A 20,501-nucleotide genomic window follows, 5' to 3' on the forward strand; every position below is an offset into this window, starting at 1 on the left:
CACCAGCACAAAGCTCACAGACACTACAGATTTGATTAACTCAATAATTAGCCAAAGTGTCCACCTTCATCATCAAAGCCTTAAGTTGGGCAGCTATTGCAGTTGCTGCATCCAACTCCAGAATTCCAGCTACTTTTCCCTGAGTCAGTCTCTAGGAAGGATTCTGGTATTCATTCGCAGCCATCAGTTCAATTAATTCATAAGCTTCATTGTAGCTCTTAGCCCACAAGGCTCCTCCTGATGATGCATCGAGCATGGGTCTAGAAGTAGCACCCAATGCATTGTAGAAACAGTTTATAATCATCCAATCAGGCATGCCATGGTGTAGGCACTTCCTTAGGATCTCCTTATATCGATCCCAAGCCTCACACAGAGATTCTCCAGTTTGCTGAGCAAACTGAGTAAGAGCATTCCTGATTGCAATAGTCTTCTCCATAGGAAACAAATTAGTGAGAAACATTTGAGCAAGATCTTCCCAAGTAGTGATAGACCCTGGTGGTAGAGAATGTAACCAGCATTTAGCTTTATCCCTCAGAGAGAATGGGAAGAGTCACAGTTTAATAGCATCTTTAGTCACACCATTGAACTAGAAAGTGTCACAAATCTCGATCAAATCCCTGATGTGCATGTCGGGGTCTTCTGTAGGAGAACTCCCAAACTAAACCGAGTTATGTATCATCTGAATCGTGCTTGACTTGATCTCAAAAGTGTTAGCCGAGATGGCTGGCCTGATGATGTTTGACTGAACATCATTGATCTTAGGCTTAGAATAGTCCATTAAAGCCTTAGGAATTTCTACTTGATCTCCCACTACTACTAAAACTGGTTCCTCAATTTTCTTTTCTTCTTCTACCTTCTCTTCGTCCTCAACAACTTCCCTTTGAACCACTATAACTTCTTCCTCGGCTTGATCCAGAGTTCTCTTACGAGCCCGCGAATGCGTATGCATACACGCTCGCTAGAGTACCTGAAATAAGGTAAGGAAATAGATAATAACAATGTCTGAGTCAATGAACTTTAACGACCACTGATGACAAACACATAAACTAAAAATTAACACTGAGTCCCCGACAACTTCGCCAAAACTTGTTAGTCACTAAACACGTGCTAAAATTCACGCAAGTATACGCGTTCGCAAGTAGTATAAGATATAAATCAGATTCGTTCCCACATAGACTGGTTTTGGTTAATTTAAGAATATGCACCTATGCAACAATGATATGGTTATTATCCAATGTTAAGACGATTAATAAATTGGGGTTGCTGTTAACTAACTTAAGCTAATAATTATAAATAAGAGAATAAGAATTATTGAATTAATATATATGACAAACATGGGATTCTAACTTCATTAGATACTTCATTTAATAGCCTTTTCGTTCTTAACCTTAGCATGTAATGGTGATGACATTAATCTAGATAACACAAAACTGATAAACGCCAACTTTCGTTGCACGAATACCATATTACCAGACATCCACAAAAGAGATAGAAGCTGAATAATCACCAATTATATTGAGACCCTATATGCCTATAGAATTTGACAACATAACGGTTTAATGCACAAGTTATCTATCATGATTAAATAGGACAAGTAAGATGGTTAAAATTACCTACGAATCATGCATAACAATAACACATGAACCTATGCTAGCATGGAAAGTTCTAAACCCGTAAATTCACTTTCGCTTCATTAATAATTAACACACTATCTTATAAGTTCGTGACGCTCATAAGACGAATATGCAAAACCAATACTAGGTTATCATACAATCACCACTAAGGCATCGAAACAAATCAACTAAAGAAATCCATAAATAAATCCGTTAGAACCCCACGATAATGATTAGGCCATGATCCGACTCATCATCAATGTGGGTTCCGATGACAGCATGGTATAATAAATGTAGTCTTTATAAATGAATAATAAACAAAGTACAAAACAAGAGTATAGGTTCAATAATAAGAAAACTAGCATCCAACGTTATAACCTAAATAAAGAATCACAAGTTAAAACTAGATCTTCTTCACCTTGGTTGAATTGTCCTAAAACGGTCTTCTTACACCTTCTTCTTGTGCTCTCGTATGTCTCTTAATAAAAAAAATGAGCTTAATTATGTATATATCAGCCCCATGCAGAGTAGAAGTCTTCTGGATCAAAAGCTGTAATAACTCGAATTTTTCAGACCTTGTAAAATGATTAATGAATAGTAACCCTGACGGACGGGTAAAAACTTTTGAGCCCACATTATGTAGTGCATGAGAAAAGGAGTTTCGGAGTTGATATTACGATTATACGTACCAAATGAGTGTATGTAAACGCTATTAGTTTTCGAAGAAAACGAACTTTGAAAAACGACCGTATTATAACTCATCGAGAATTACGGGAATCACAATATAATTACGAGATTAAAACTCTATGGATTTATATTCAAGTTTGATAATTAAAAATAAGGAAAAATACGAAAGGAATTACGTCGCGAACCATTTACGAGTAAGTATTACGAAAACGTTTAAGCAACCGGGCGAACGCGTAAATGATTAAATAAACGTAATGCACTAACTAAACCATGGTAAGGAAGTAACCATGGTTACTTCATCAAATAGTGAGCTAACCATAGGATGATCAAGCTAGCTAGCAAAATAGTGTGCTAAGGAAGCTAACACATGTTGTTAGCTTGTAACCTAGCAAGCTACTTAGATTTTGTCCCCAAGATTTGTAACAAGAATAAACCTAGGATTCAACCTAGGAGAATAAAAATCAAGTGGAAGATATCACACCCCATTTCCTAGAAGCAACCTAGAGAAGCAACCAAGAGAAGCAAGTATAAATACCCCCTTCACATTGTTCCATTCGGCCCTTGAAGAAAAAAAGAGGAATACAAAATCAAAAACTCAAGTTCTAGCCATGATAAAATCATCCCATTAATTCTCAAGCTTTCTAGCAATTAAACTAAGGTAAGAAAATTCTTTCATCTCTTTTTATCAAGGTTTGATGGGTGAAATAAAATCGAGAAAGTCATTAGTGAATAGTATGAATAGTAACCTCTCTTTGGTTTCTTCATTTCAATGGTGGTTTTAGGTTCTCAAAATCATACCAAACACTTCCAAGCCTCCACCACCCTCAAGAACACATCTCAAGCTTTCAAGAAAGGTAAAAATCTTTGGTCCAACTTTATTTAAGATTCATTTTTAAGATTCATTTGGTATGTGGTAGAAAACCTAGTTTTAGAAGTGGTAGTGATGAAATCTTGATCTTTAAGTTATGTAGATTTAAGGTTGATTGTTGTTTCTTCAAGAACATGATTTTATTGAGATGATTTTGTGTGTTGATGATGAAATGAGGATTTTTGGGGGTTGTGTTAAGAGTTAAGGCGTAAATAAAACCCCGATCGTAAACGTAACTCCGTTAAAACCAACGAATCGTAACTTTAAGTTTCTGCAGAAAGTCCCGAAGTTTTAAACTGTAGTCTCTTGAAAAATAATCCTTTTTTAGGATAGAAAATATTATAAAGATCATTTAGGCACTTGAATCACTTGATTCAGATTTACGGATCAAACGTTATGGCCGTTTTACTAAAAGTGATTTACGCGACAAAAACTGCTACGAATTACGAACTTTGAAAATATAAAGGATCGACTTAAAAGTGTTCATAAATCATAAAATTTTTACAGAGAGTAACATATTGAGTTTCCTAACTTCTTTACAAATTTTAAGTGAAAATAATGATTTTTCAATTTTATAAAAATATCGGAGCCGAGACCGCGCGAGTAGAAACGGTAAAAATCCATAAGCGGAGCCGACGACGATAATAAGAATGAACCTAGGATACTTAGAAAAATGAAGCGACCATAATGTGAATATTGAATTAAAAAAATAATAAGGGTAGTATAAGTCGAGAGGATGCATAATAAATAGCACATGAGTGCGAGTCGCCGTAAATTAGAACGAGACCTAACGAAATGAATTGTGTTATGGTTATAGATTTCCGAGCGGAACTTAGAGTATCCTCCACCTCGAGATACCCAGGCAAGTTTACGAACCCAACTCAATTTTACTGTTTTGTTATGAAAGGATTGTTTTACTATGATTGCGTAAATACCATGCTTGCCATGATACGTAGTTGTTGAATTTTCGCATAATGTAGCGATGTTGTACGATACGTATATATCGTAAAATATTTAATTCCGCTTTAAGCGTGACGCATGATTATAAGACCGAGAGTTGGTCGAGACTTTAAGATGAAAACCCGGGAATCATTCCGGTGATATTATAGGGTGATTCTAAGTCCATAGTAGTACGTTTTAAAGGGACTCATCGTCCACTTACAAAACATTAAAATACCTCGAACTTTTATTAAAACGATTTCCCAACGATCATATTACCCCAACTATATTTTATGGTTTGAATAATAAATACTATATACTTATTCCTTTATTATGGGAGTAGTATACTCCAACAATTATTTATTTCAAACCCGATTAATCATTATAGATTATTAATTATGTTGACACAAACTAGTTGAGGAATATTATTTTTAAATATTCTTTTAGAGAGTAAACTCATTCAAGGTTTAATTATTTATCGACTATTATTTAATTAATTATTATTCTTAAAGGGTTTATTATTGATTTAAAAATCATAGATCCTGATTTAAAATATACTTCCTGATTTGAGAATATCATTCGAATAATTTCAGATCGTCGGCGAATATTATCCCGACTTATTTAATATTTGAATATAGTTTCAAGGAGAAACTTTCCCCCCTTATTTAATTATCTGTTAACAACGGTCAACTCACATCCTTAGTACTTCCTCTGAAAATCTTGGAAGTACGTATATATATATATACACTTATATCTTAGTGAGATAAGCTGTTCTATCAGCAAGCAAAACACTTGGGGAACTTTGATGTGGTTCGAGTTCTCGAGATATGATAGAATTCTTTTTAAAAAGGACAAGAGAGGGGTAGACTCTGGTACTATGTGTTCTAGATGGACTACCAAAGGTACCGCAGGCGAAGGTACTCAGTGTACTCAGGAACTTGTGAAGTATGTGTATACCCAAAAATGGGACACGTAGCCCGAATGCGGCAAGGGTGATAACCGGGATACGAAGGTGTCGTCCTTCTACTAGTAGAAAAGGTTACTATTATCGTATTACGACTGATCATCGTATACGATGGCTCCAACGAGTGCCCTAATTCTTCCAATTGGAATTGTGATGCAATACCGTAACCCAAGCCTAGGTGCTGGGATTACTATTAAGGTATTCGCAGGATATTAAAATCCCTTAAAAGAATTGTTTTCATAAGAAGGTGTGTATCACCAAGGAAAACTATTTTCGAACAAAACATAATTATCATATATGATGTTATAATACAGTCATTTTTATACTGTACATTATTATGCTGGGCATTATAGCTCACACTTGTTTTCTTAAATTGACACAATACAACAGTGAATCAAGATGCCTGCCTTGAGAACCACAGCCTGGGAACGGGTAGGAAATGACCAGTTGTTCCGTAGATTGTTTGGTGCTGTACCACAGGTAGTCCGGATAAGCTGGATTAGTTTTCAGTTGTTTTTAGTTCGGCTTATTTATAAGTATGACTTATGTATGATAATAAACAAGAAACTTATATTTGGCCGGAGGACTAGCCTTACTTAAAGGTTACTCCCCGGTAAGACTAAATTACTTTGGGTTGTAATAATTATCACTTGATGGTTGAAATTACTCTAGATATGAATGGTTCGTTTACAAGACAATAACCTGTAAGTGTGTGTGTGTGTGTGATAAGTGTGGGGTTGTGAAGCGTGAGTATTTACATATTATAGTGTGAGTTGGGTGGTTGTATTAGTTTAGATTTGCGTGGCCTCCGAGATTCCTGACCCCGGATTTTGGGGCGCCACAGAAATGGTATCAGAGCCTTAGGTTATCAAATCTTGGAAACGAGAGGACATAAAATACGTATACATAGGAATAATAATCAATTAGAGCTCAAGTCGAGTTCGTCATCGGGCTACACGGGTAGTCTTGACAGTTTTACCCTCAAGGGGATTCCGACTCTAAGTTAGTAACACCTTGCCTATTGTGTCAGGTACTAGTGGAGCCTAGGAGGGAGATTGATCCTATGGATGATGTCATGGTCCTTGAGCGTGACCCTATTCTCGAGCCAGAAATCCCACCCATTGATGATTCAGATGATGACCCTATTGAGGATGTCCTAGAGGAGGAGACTGACCTTCTTGTCCCCAGGGATTGAGAGCCTTATGCCCTATACTGATGATGATGAGGAGGAGGCGATACGTGCACAGATCCACGAGGTTTATGACATATCCTCTAGCGACCCAGATTCACCTCTACCACCACCGGTGACCATGCATGTAGCCGTACACGACTAGATAGTGGGTCAGCTTAATGTTGAGATCACTGCGATATCTGCTCGCATTGTGGAGTTACGCCAGGCACTGACAGCTGAAAGAGCCACACGACTAGGATACCCAGGGGATTTCAGAGCTACTTCCCCAGCCATAGCCCGCAGAGAGATCGATGGGATCGAGCTCCGTACCAGGGTTCAGATGAGGATGACAGCGATGGAAGGATACATCCCGGTAGTTGATCCAGAGCTGATGTTGGCAGGAGCGATGAGGAGGGTGCGTGACCTCACGCGCAGTGATAGTGACTGAGGGACTAGTGACTAGATATAGACCTTGAAGAAGGTTGGGTGACTTGTCACCAATTTTGATAGGATATCTAGTAGTAGATAGCGTTCCTAGCCCTTCAGGGTACACGGCTTATGTATTTTCATTTCAGTATTCAGGACAAGTAGTCATGTATTATAATTAGGCATGTATGAACTCAGCTAATTGTTTCGTCCCCAAGATATAAGTGGGAGATCCTATGAAATATATCTAAGCAGTTATTAAGAAATTGACGTCCATATTATTTCACTTTATAGAAACATGTTAGATAATAAATGACATGCTTACATATGAATAAAATAATCCAATTGTTATAATTACAACTATGTTGACCAATTTTCAATATCAGAACAATGCCACCCCGTAGAAGAAGAACCAGGGCACAACCCGCAGAATCTGTTAACCATAAACGGAGTGAACCTGACCCTGTAGTGAATGAGGAAAGTGAAGAGGACTTAGACTATAATGAATATGATGAGGAAGAATATGTAGAGGAAGAGGCTGAGGATACCCATCAGGGAGGGAACCCCATGAATGAATTTATGGAACTATTATGAGCAAATCTGAACCAACAGCCTATTCCACCACAGCCACATGCTGCCAAACAGACTGCAGCTACTGCCTTTAGGGCCTTTAAATCTCTGAAACCCCCAGAGTTTCTAGGATCGACAGACCCCGTTGAAGCACGGGCCTGGCTCAAAGAAATAGAAAAGTCCTTCGAGATACTAGGTGTTGAGGAACGACACAAGACTATTTTCGCTTCTTACATGCTGAAAGGAGAAGCTAACTACTGGTGGGAGTCCAAACGAAACCTAGAGACTAATGTTATGATCACATGGGATAGATTTACCCGACTGTTCTTAGACAAGTATTTCCCTAGGTTTATGGAGACCCAGATGGAGATTAAGTTTCTGGATTTGAAACAGGATAAGATGACTGTAGCAGGATATGAGGCCAAATTTACTGAGTTGTCGAGATTTGTGCCTGAATTTGTGAACACCGAAGAGAAGAAAGCGCGAAGGTTTCAGCTTGATCTGAAACAGTGGATACTAAACTGAGTGGCAGTGTTAGAGCTGACAGACTATGCCACCTTAGTACAAAAAGCCTCGATTGTTGAAGCTGGCAGTGAGCAGAGTGTGAAGAAAAAGGAAAATAGGAAGAGGAAGATAGGAAGCCAAGGAATAGGAACCGGGAATAGGAGCCTTCCTAGCAGGTTTGCCAGGGGAGTGGTGTCCCAACCTCCACGAGGCCCCGGATTCAGAAAGGCCCTGAGTGAGAGTGTTGGCCAGGGCGGAGGACAATCTAGGGCCACATTACATAGCCAACCCCGTGCCTCAATACCATAGTGTCAAACCTTTAAGAAGAGACACCTTGGAGTGTGTACCCAGACAAGAGCCCCTCTGAGATGTTACCGGTGTGACCAAATCGGACACCTTGCCAACAATTGCACCCGACCCAATGTAACGTGTTTCCAATATGAGAAGGTAGGGCACATGAGAAAGGATTTCCCAACGTTGAAGCCCCCAGCTTCAGGGATGAGCAAAGATGCCTCCAACCGACCACCAGCTGCTAGGACCTTCAACATGACTGTTCAGGATGCTGTCTGAAACACCGACGTAATAGCAGGTACCCTTTTGTTAAATTCCGAACATGCAAATGTCCTATTTAATTCTGGAGCAACCAAGTCTTTTATATCTCAAGATTTTGCTAAAAAGTTAAAACTTAATGCCATACCCTTACGTGAGATATTACAAGTGGAAATAGCAAACAAAGAAATAATTCCTGTAAATCAAGTACACCCTAAGTGCAAGTTAAAATTAGAAGGGAAGGTCTTCGAGGTTGACCTAATCCCATTCGCGTTAGGAAAATTTGATGTAATCTTAGGAATGGATTGGTTATTTAGTATCGGAGCACAAATAGATTGTGAACGGAAGAAAGTAAAGATAAGAGTGCAGAATGAAAAAGAAGTAGTGTTTAAAGGTCAACGACAGAACCAGAAATTTCTAACCATGGTACAAGCAAAAAGATTGTTAAGGAAAGGTAACGAGACATATTTGGCTTATGTGGTAGATACCAAGAAGGAAGTCCCTAATATACAGGACATACCCGTAGTAAACGAATTCGAGGATGTATTTCTAGAGAACTTACCAAGATTGACACCTGACCGAGAAATAGAGTTCGCTATAGGATTAGCACCAGGAATGGCACCAGTATCCAAGGCCCCATATAGGCTAGCCCTAGTTGAGATGAAGGAACTAGCTTCTCAACTGCAAGAGTTATTAGATAATGGAATGATAAGACCCAGTGTGTCGCCATGGGGAGCGCCAGTACTGTTCGTAAAGAAAAAGGATGACAATATGAGATTATGCATAGACTATTGAGAGCTGAATAAGCTGACTATTAAGAATAGGTACCCTCTCCCCAGGATTGATGACCTATTCGACCAACTTAAGGGAGCTGTATATTTTACCAAAATATATTTGAGAACAGGATATCACCATTTGAAAATCAAACCGGAAGATATACCGAAGACTGCTTTTCGCACTAGGTATGGACACTATGAGTTTTTAGTTATGTCATTTGGGTTAACCAATGCACCCGCAGCCTTTATGGATTTGATGAACAGAGTGTTCAAAAAGTACTTGAATATATGTGTGATAGTTTTTATAGACGATATTCTGATCTACTCGAAGACAGAGCAAGAACATGCAGAACATTTGAGGATAGTCTTAGAAATCTAGAGGAATGAGAAATTATATGCCAAGTTCTCGAAGTGCGAGTTTTGGTTGAGAGAAGTTCAGTTTTTAGGACAGGTGGTGAGTAACAAAGGAGTCTTAGTTAACCCTGCCAAGATAGAGGCCGTATCCTATTGGGAAAGACCGACTACCCCAACAGAGGTTAGGAGTTTTGTGGGTTTAGCAGGATATTATCGAAGATTCATGCAAGATTTTGCTAATATAGCCGGTCCACTGACTAGACTTACCCGGAAGACAGAAAAGTTTGTATGGACAGAGAAATGTGAGGAAAGTTTTCAAGAACTGAAAAGGAGGCTGGTGTCAGCACCAGTGCTCGCTCTTCCCGATGGAAAGGGGGAGTTTATGATATACAGCGACGCATCGATTAAAGGATTAGGATTTGTACTAATGCAGCATGACAAAGTTATAGCGTATGCCTCTCGACAATTGAAGGAATATGAGAGCAGATACCCTACGCATGATCTAGAATTAGCAGCCATAGTATTTGCCCTAAAAATTTGGAGACACTACCTGTACGGTGAGAAATACGAGATCTACACTGACCATAAAAGCCTCAAATATATTTTCACTCAGAAGGAACTGAACATGAGACATAGGAGGTGGTTAGAGTTGATAAAAGACTACAACTGTGAAATTTTGTATCACCCGGGTAAAGCCAATGTGGTGGCTGACGCCCTTAGTAGGAAGGAAAGACTCAAGATGATAATGACATCAGAGGAGTTAATTAAAGAATTTGAGAAGATGGAAATTGACGTGAGAATGACCAGTAAGGGAACGGAAGGATTATTTGAGATAAAGCTAGTGCCGGAGCTGACTGAAAAGATTCAAGTATGTCAGGAAAAGAAGATGAGTGAGGAAAGAGGAACATTGGCCGGTGAAGAAATGAGATGCGAGAAGGATGAGAAAGGGATCATGAGGTATGCGTCCTGAATTTGGATTCCAAATGTGCAAGAGTTAAAGAATGAGCTGCTGCACGATGGGCACAGCTCTAGATATTTAATCCACCCAGAAAGTACAAAAATGTACCGTGACCTTAAGGAATATTATTTGTGGCCTAACATAAAGTGAGAAGTAGCAGAGTGGGTCATCAAGTGCTTGACATGCCAAAGAGTGAAGGCTGAACATCAGCGACCTAGTGGACAATTACGGCCCCTAGAAATTCCGGAATGGAAGTGGGAGCATATAGCCATGGATTTTGTGATAGGCTTACCAAGATCAAAGACCAATCACGATGCCATATGGGTTGTCATAGATAGATTGACCATGTCCGCACACTTCCTACCAATCAACGAAAGATACACTGTAGACAAGTTGGTGGATATTTACTTGAAGGAAATTGTAGTTAGACACGGCATTCCGGTAGCCATAGTGTCAAATAGAGACCCAAGGTTTAATTCCCGATTTTGGAGAAGCTTCCAGGAATGTGTAGGCACCAGACTAAACATGAGTACCGCCTATCACCCCCTGACTGATGGATAAAGTGAAAGGACTATTCAGACCCTAGAAGATATGCTACGAGTGTGTGCCATTGATTTCAAGGGAAATTGGGATGACCACTTACCCCTGATCGAATTTTCTTACAACAATAGCTATCACGCTAGCATAGGAATGCCCCGTATGAAGCTCTTTACAGAAGGCAATGTCACTCTCCCCTGCGTTGGGACGAAGTCGGAGAACACAAGATATTAGGACCAAAGTTAGTCCAGCAGACCAGAGATATGTTAGGACTCATCAGGAAAAGACTGGTAGCAGCCCAGGACAGAAAAAAGAAGTACGCCGACCAGACCAGGATAGGGAATATGAAGTAGGAGATTATGTGCTATTGAAGGTATCTCCGTGGAAAGGAGTGATGAGATTTGGAAAGAAAGGGAAGCTGAGTCCCAAATTTATAGGACCCCTTGAAATTTTGAAGAGAATATGACCTCTAGCTTACGAGCTCGCCTTGCCTCCTAATTTGCAACAAGTCCACAACGTGTTCCACGTGTCCATGTTAAGGAAGTACCATGCAGATGCACGACATGTAATAGAATACGAGGAGGTAGATTTACAACCAGACCTGACCTACATCGAGCAGCCAGTAAGGATAATGGACCAAAAAGAAAAAGTGTTGAGGAACAAGACTGTGAAACTGGTTAGGATCTTATGGAGAAATAAAAATGTTGAGGAATCAACTTGGGAACTTGAAGACGCAATGAGGAATATATACCCCCACTTATTTTCTAATTGATTCCGGGACAGAATCCTTGTTAGAGGGGAAGACTGTAATAACTCAAATTTTTGAGACCTCGTAAAACGATTAATGAATAGTAACCCTGACGGACGGGAAAAAACTTTTGAGACCAACTATGTAGTGCATGAGAAAAGGAGTTTCGGAGTTGATATTACGATTATACGTACCAAATGAGTGTATGTAAACACTCTTAGTTTTCGAAGAAAACGAACTTTGAAAAACGACCGTATTACGACTCATCGAGGATTACGGGAATCGCAATATAATTAGGAGATTAAACCTCTCCGGATTTATATTCAAGTATGATAATTAAAAATAAGTAATAAATACGAAAGGAATTACGTCGCGAACCATTTACGAGTAAGTATTACGAAAACGTTTAATCAACCGGGCGACCGCGTAAATGATTAAATAAACGTAACGCACTAACTAAACCATGGTAAGGAAGTAACCATGGTTACTTCATCAAATAGTGAGCTAACCATAGGATGATCAAGCTAGCTAGCAAAATAGTGTGCTAAGGAAGCTAACACATGTAGTTAGCTTGTAACCTAGCAAGCTACTTAGATTTTGTCCCCAAGATTTGCAACAAGAATAAACCTAGGATTCAACCTATGAGAATAAAAATCAAGTGGAAGATATCACACCCCATTTCCTATAAGCAACCTAGAGAAGCAACCAAGAGAAGCAACCAAGAGAAGCCAGTATAAATACCCCCCCTTCACATTGTTTCATTCGGACCTTGAAGAAAAAAAGAGGAATTCAAAATCAAAAACTCAAGTTCTAGCCATGGTAAAATCATCCCATTAATTCTCAAGCTTCCTATCAATTAAACTAAGGTAAGAAAATTCTTTCATCTCTCTTTATCAAGGTTTGATGGGTGAAATAAAATCAAGAAAGTCACTAGTGAATAGTATGAATAGTAACCTCTATTTGGTTTCTTGATTTCAATGGCGGTTTTAGGTTCTAAAAATCATACCAAGCACTTCCAAGCCTCCACCACCCTCAAGAAAACATCTCAAACTTTCAATAAAGGTAAAATTCTTTGGCCCAACTTTATTTAAGATTCATTTTTAAGATCCATTTGTTATGTGGTAGAAAACCTGGTTTTAGAAGTGGTAGTGATAAAATCTTGATATTTAAGTTAAGTAGATTTAAGGTTGATTGTTGTTGCCTCAAGAACATGATGTTCTTGAGAGGAGTGTGTGTGTTGATTATGAAATACGGATTTTTGGTGGTTGTGTTAAGAGTTAGGGCGTAAACGAAACCCCGATCGTAAACGTAACTCCGTTAAAACAAACGAATCGTAACTTTAAGTTTCTGCAGAAAGTGCCGAAGTTGTAAACTGTAGTTTCTTGAAACATAATCCTTTTTTAGATAGACAATGTTATAAGTATCGTTTAGGCACTTAAATCACTTGATTCCGATTTACGGATCAAAAGTTATGGCCGTTTTACTAAAAGTGATTTACGCGACAAAAACTACTACGAATTACGAACTTTGAAAATATAAAGGATCGACTTAAAAGTATTCATAAATCATTAAAGTTTTACAGAGAGTAAAATATTTAATTTCCTAACTAACATAAAAATTTTAAGTGAAAATAATGATTTCTCAATTTTATAAAAATATCGGAGCCGAGACCGCGCGAGTAGAAACCGTAAGAATCCATAAGCGGAGCCGACGACGATATTAAGAATGAACCTAAGATACTTAGAAAAATGAAGCGACCATAATGTGAATAATGAATTAAAGGAATAATAAGGGTAGTATAAGTCGAGAGGGTGCATAATAAATAGCACCTGAGTGCGAGTCGCCGTAAATTAGAACGGGACCTAACGAAATGAATTGTGTTATGGTTATAAATTTCTGAGCGGAACCTAGAGCATCCTCCACCTCGAGATACCTAGGCAAGTTTACGAACCCAACTCCATTTTACTGTTGTGTTGTGAAAGGATTGTTTTACTATCATTGCATAAATATCTTACTTTCCATGATACGTAGTTGTTGAATTTTCGCATAATGTAGCGATGTTGTATGATACATATATATCGTAAAATATTTAATTCCGCTTTAAGCGTGACGTATGATTATAAGACCGAGATTCGGTCGAGACTTTAAGATGAAAACCCGGGAATCATTCTGGTGATATTATAGGGCCATAATAAGTCCATAGTAGTACGTTTTAAAGGGACTCATCGTCCACTTACGAAATATTAAAAATACCTCGAACTTTTATTAAAACGATTTCTCAACGATCATATTACCTCAACTATATTTTATGGTTCGAATAAGAAATACTATATACTTATTCCTTTATTATGGGAGTAGTATACTCCAACGATTATTTATTTCAAACCCGATTAATCATTATAGATTATTAATTATGTAGATACAAACTAGTTGAGGAATATTATTTTCAATATTCTTTTAGAGAGTAAATTCATTCGAGGTTTTAATTATTTATCGACTATTATTTAATTAATTATTATTATTAAAGGGTTTATTATTGATTTAAAAATCATAGATCCTGATTTAAAATATACTTCCTGAGTTTAGAATATCATTCGAATAATTTCAGATCGTCGGCGAATATTATCCCGACTTATTTAATATTTTGAATATAGTTTCAAGGAGAAACTTGTCCCCCTTATTTAATTATCTGTTGACAACGATCAACTCACATTCTTAGTACTTCCTCCGAAAATCTCGGAAGTACGTATATACATATATACACTTATATCTTAGTGAGATAAGTTGTTCTATCAACAAGCAAAACACTTGGGGAACTTCGATGTGGTTCGAGTTCTTGAGATATGATAGAATTCTTTTTAAAAAGGACAAGGGAGGGGTAGACTCTGGTACTATGTGTGCTAGATGGACTACCAAAGGTACCGCAGGCAAAGGTACTCAGTATACTCTGGAACTTGTGAAGTATGTGTATACCCAAAATGAGACACGTAGCCCGAATGCGGCAAGGGTGATAACCGGGACACAGAGGTGTCATCCTTCTACTAGTAGAAAAGGTTACTATTATCGTATTTCGACAGATCATCATATACGGTGGCTCCAACGAGTGTCCTAATTCTTCCAATTGGAATTGTGATGCAATACCGTAACCCAAGCCTAGGTGCTGGGATTACTATTATGGTATTCGCAGGATATTAAAATCCCTTAAAAGAATTGTTTTCATAAGAATGTGTGTATCACCAAGGAAAACTATTTTCGAATAAAACATAATTATCATATATGATGTTATCATACAGTCATTTTCATACTGTACATTATTATGTTGGGCATTATAGCTAACACTTGTTCTCTTAAATTGATACAACACAACAGTGAATCATGATGCCTGCCATGAGAACCACAGCCAGGGAACGGGTAGGAAATGGCAAGCTGTTCCATAGATTGTTTGGTGCTGTACCACAGGTAGTCCGAATAAGCTGGATTAGTTTTCAGTTGTTTTTAGTTCGGCTTATTTATAAGTATGACTTATGTAAGGTAATAAACAAGAAACTTATATTTGGCCGGAGGACTAGCCTTACTTAAAGGTTACTCCCCGGTAAGATTAAATTACTTTGGGTTGTAATAATTATCACTTGATGGTTGAAATTACTCTAGATATGAATGGTTCGTTTCCAAGACAATAACCTGTAAGTGCGTGTGTGTGTGATAAGTGTGGGGTCGTGAAGCGTGAGTATTTACATATTGTAGTGTGAGTTGTGTGGTTGTATTAGTTTAGATGGCGTGGCCTCCGAGATTCCTGACCCCGGGTTTTGGGGCGCCACAAAAGCCTAATAGAATCAGGATTTCTATTCTCTACCCGGCGCGGGCGCACGCTTAACCAGCGCGAGCGCGTTGAGTTTCTGGATTTTAGCGCGGCCGCGCGCTATCACAGCGCGGGCACGCTGACTCCCTGAATAAAAATCATACTTCTTCTTTTTTCTTGCTAATTTGAGCCGGTTTTCCAAGAGCTTTTATTCCAACACCTCCCTAACGCCAAATTAGCATGAAAACAATGCTAATTCACCTGATTATCTGGATAATGCCTGAAAATTCAAAAACAAAAGAAAACACATTAAAACACCAACAACTTGAGTACAAATAAACCAATTCAAAGCTTTTCGGAGCGTAATAAAGTGTCATAAATGCCACTCAACAGTTACCAGCTTCAGACTTGTAATTGATTTTTCCTCTCTTCAGAGCTGTTGTGTATCTCTCTTGCGGCGTGTGTATTGTTTGTATTTTTCTGAATATGTTATATCGGGCTTTGTGTGTTATTTTTTTTTGTTTTGGGAAGCCTGACAATTTTTTCAGTGAAATCTCGCCTAGCATTAATTTAGAAGCCCAACACTTATTTGGCCAAATATTTTAGATGTACTGCAACGCATAAAAATTCTTGTTACAATAGATATCAAATTTTTAACTTTTTTCAATTTTTGCACTTCAATTGCAATGATTTGAAAAGTCCTTCCAATATGTATACAATGGTTTACCAATTGCAATATAATTTCTCAAAATTTTAAAAATGTGGTTGCCATAGCCATTCTATGGTGTAGTGATTATAGAGCTCGAATCAAATCTAACCCATCTAGTTTAATGAATACATGAGTTGGGTATCGGATATACATTGATCCATTCGTACTAAAAAAAAATTCATTCACTATTTTACAAAAAATAGTAACAAGTAAGATCGTAAAAGTTAATAAAATCCAATTTAAAGTCCATACTTTGTACATTTCAACTAAATGTTGGAAAATGTGGGTAGTAGTCCTAAATTGTCAATTCAATTTTAGTCTTAATTTGAGTGGACGAATATTGCGTGCGCGCAACGAGTGACACTTGGAATGTATTTTCCTCCGAGAGAGCTTTCCGATGCACTTTGAATCACGCAAAATGACTAAGAGATTGATGAGATATGATCATCCAAAATTAGTCTCTTAGTAGTGGAAATTTGTGGAAGAAATGAAACTCTCACATTGATTTTATAAAGGAGCGTACATAGCTTTATATAACAAAATATTTATGTAGTGTTCAAATATGTTAATTATAAATTGCTCCAACACCTACGTGCACGCGCAGGGGGTGCAAATCTTGGGTTTTCAAGGGATAATCTGAGACTTTCGAAGTTTTCGAGCTTGCCCGCGTGTGCGACGTGCGGACATGAATGTAGCAGAAAATTAGCCCCAATAATTACCGACTAGTTTAGCTATATTTAATTTCTAACGGGCTTGGGCTTTTAAAATTTTAATTCATTTTCACTACAAATTATTATAATTGATTTGATGTAATAATAATCTTGTTCAATTACGGATTTGATTTATTAACCGATTGATAAATTAATGCATTTTAATTAATTACGCGTGGAGTAGTGCACATGTTTCCTCGAGCCTATATAATATCGTATAAGGCTTAGGGTTATTGATTCATTCGATATACAAAACACAACCGCCTTCAAAACACGAACTTTCCCCTCTCTCTGTTCCGGTGATAGTTTCTTGCTCCGTTCTAGGTCGCCGAAGGTGCTGTCTGTGAAACATCGTCGTGTTCTCATTTTATCATGGGAGGCTAACGACTCTCACATACGGTGAAGACCGTAATTGCTTTAAGGAGACAGTTATATGACTGGAATGGAAAACTTCTCCTTTATATCCTTCTATTGCTTTTCTGTTATTCGCAGTTTAATACACATCTGTTATTCGCACGCACACACTTATATTATATATATCAATCGTAGATTTGTCTACAAGCTTAAAGCAATTCTTATTTATTATCTGTGACTAATATATTTGCCTCTTCCTGTTTATTGAGTAACAGATTTATGGAGAATAACACCATGAACAATGCGATGAACACGATAGTTGATCCTAACGCACAGTTCACTGGATCTGATGAGATTCACCAGCAGGTGCCTAACTCTAACGCACAGATCACAGTATCTTATGGGGGTCGTACACCTGTTGGACATGTGCCTTCTAGACATGTGCCTGTGGGACACACTATCATTGGACAATTTAGTATGCCTTTTGAACAGATATCGGTAGGATTCATTCCTCCGATTGTACCTGCAGTGCCTACTGGTGTACATACACCTGTACAGACGCACGTACCGACTGTCACACCTGCGGTGCCTGTTGTACCTGTTATGTCAACTGTGCCTGCTGCACACATGGATAAACCCGAGAAGTTCAACGAAACGAATTTCAAACATTGACAGCAAAAGATGCACTTTTATCTGACCATGTTGTATCTGAATTGCTTCCTGAAGGAAGAGGTACCATTGCTCACTGGTGTGAGCAACATGCAGACTCTGTATGTTATGGATGCTTGAAGCACTATGACTACTTATGTCGGAATTATGTATTGAATTGCTTGGCTGACTCGTTGTATAATGTGTATAGCTCGAAGCCAACAACTAAGGCCTTATGGGAGTCACTTGAGCATAAGTATAAAACCGAGGATGTTGGGGAAAAGAAGTGGATTGTTGGCCATTTTTTTAACCCTAAGATGGCAAATCTAAGATTGTGGTTAGTTAGATGTAAGAATTACATGTGATCATTCATGAAATTAATGTTGAGGGAATGATCATTAGTGAATCTTTCCAAGTTGCTTCTGTGATTGAAAAGCTGCTACATTCATGGAAAATGTTCAAGAACTACCATAAGCATAAGCGAAAGAAGATGACCATGGAGGTGTGATTCTCAGACTATATTGAAGAAGAAAATAGAGGAATTGAGAAATGAATGTTGCTACTGAGAAAGAAAATATGGTGGACCATGTTGAAAGCTCTAAGGCCAAGAAGACCACTTCTGGTAAAGGGGGAAAACTGGCACCCATGGGAGGGATTTCAAAGTCGAAATTTCAAGAGAAGAGCTACAATTGTGATAAAGTGGGTCATAGGTGTTCTGATTGTAAGAAGCCCAAAAAGGCCAACAAGAAGAAAGAAGCAAACATGGTTGATCATATCTCCAACGAGATGGGTGACATAGACCGTTGTGCTACAGTCTCTGAAGTAAACCTGGTCGGCTCTAATCCATGTGAGTGGTGGATTGATATTGGTGCTACTTGGCATGTTTGCTCGGACAAGACAATTTTCTCTAGTCTCAAAGCTTCCAATGCTGGTGAGAAGCTTTACATGGGGAATTCAGCGAGTTCTACCTTTGAAGGTGAAGGCGTAGTGATTCTGAAGATGACCTCTGGGAAGAATCTGACTTTGAAGAATGTACTATATGTGCCTGATATTTGCAAAAACCTTATGTCTAGTTCTTTGTCGAATAAGTACGACTTTTGTATTGTAATTAAGTCAAATAAAGTTATTTTGTCCAAGAGTGGTATGTTTGTAGGGAAGGGCTATGTAATCGATGGGCTTATAAAGCTCAATGTTATGTTCATTAGAGACGATAATGAAATGAACAATGCTTCTTCTTACTTGCTTGAGTCTCCTAATTTATGGCATGCTAGATTAGGACATATTAATTATGATACTTTACAAAGGTTAAGTGTAAAGAATACATACCAAAATTAACAATTAATTCAAAACATAAGTGTGAGACTTTTGTTGAGGCAAAATTAACGAGATCATCATTTAGACATATGGAGAGAAACTACAAAGTGCTAGACGTAATACATAGTGATTTAAGTGATTTGAAATTTGCTCCAACTAGAGGTGGAAACAAGTATTTTATTACATTCATATATGAATGTACAAAATACTGCTATGTATATTTGCTGAAAAACAAAGATGAAGCTATAGATAAATTTAAAATCTATAAGGAAGAAGTTGAGACACAACAAACTGAGAAAATAAAAATGATACGAAGTGAACGTGGAGGTGAATATGTTGAACCCTTTAGGGAATTATGTTCAAACATGGTATAATCCATGAGGTCACTGCATCATACTCCCATCAGTCAAATGGAGTGGCTGAGAGGAAGAATCGCACTATCAAAGAGATGATGAATGCGATGTTGCTAAGCTCTAAACTTCCGCAGTTGATGTGGGGGCAAGCCAATTTAAGCATGAATAATATTTTGAAATTACTATTCGCAAGAATAAGGATGTAAGTCCTTATAAAATGTGAAAGAAAAAGAAACCAAGTTACTAACATCTGAAAGTGTGGGAGTGCCTGGAAAAGGTACTGATCCCTACACCTAAGAAGGTGTAGATTGGTCCAAAGACATTGGATTGTATCTTCGTCGGACATCCACCACATAGCTATGCATATCGGTTTCTCGTGTATGATCCCAAGATTCCTGACATTCAGAAGAATACAATTATGGAATCTAGGGATGCCTCACTCTTTGAGACGATGTTTCTTTGTAATCCAGGAAACAAACCCCCTACAATGTCTAAAAGAGCTCATGAGTCTATAGATGACAATAATGAGAGAGAAGAAAGTGAGGAATAGAATGTGGGGGTAATGAGAAGGAGCAAAAGGTAATGTGCGGAGAAATCCTATGGGTCTGACTCTATGACCTATTTTCTCAAGGAAGGTGACCCAAAAACCTATAAGAAAACAGTTAACTCACCCGATGGTACCATGTGAAAAGAGGTCTTTAAAAATGAAGTTGATTCAATTCTGTAGAATCATACTTGGGAATTAGTTGATTTGCCAAACAGGTGTAAACCGTTAGGCAACAAGTGGATTTTCAAGAAGAAGATGAAAACTGATGGTACTATTGACAAGCACAAGGCCATACTTGAAATTAAAGGATACAAGCAACAGAAAAGTCTTGATTACTTTGACATATATTTTCTAGTAATGATAATAACGTCTATAAGAATGATGTTTGATATCGCTGCAATGC

General features: G+C 38.0%; 1 non-coding gene across 1 annotated transcript; it reads left to right on the forward strand.

Annotated features, from left to right (window-relative positions):
• The first annotated feature begins 314 nt into the window (after positions 1-314).
• On the forward strand, positions 315-421 carry LOC141680891 (small nucleolar RNA R71). Its single transcript, XR_012558442.1, has one exon. It is a non-coding gene; the product is annotated as a small nucleolar RNA R71 (small nucleolar RNA).
• Positions 422-20,501: the final 20,080 nt, after the last annotated feature.

Source organism: Apium graveolens, chromosome 1 (assembly GCF_009905375.1).
Source record: "Apium graveolens cultivar Ventura chromosome 1, ASM990537v1, whole genome shotgun sequence".
Taxonomy (NCBI): domain Eukaryota; kingdom Viridiplantae; phylum Streptophyta; class Magnoliopsida; order Apiales; family Apiaceae; genus Apium; species Apium graveolens.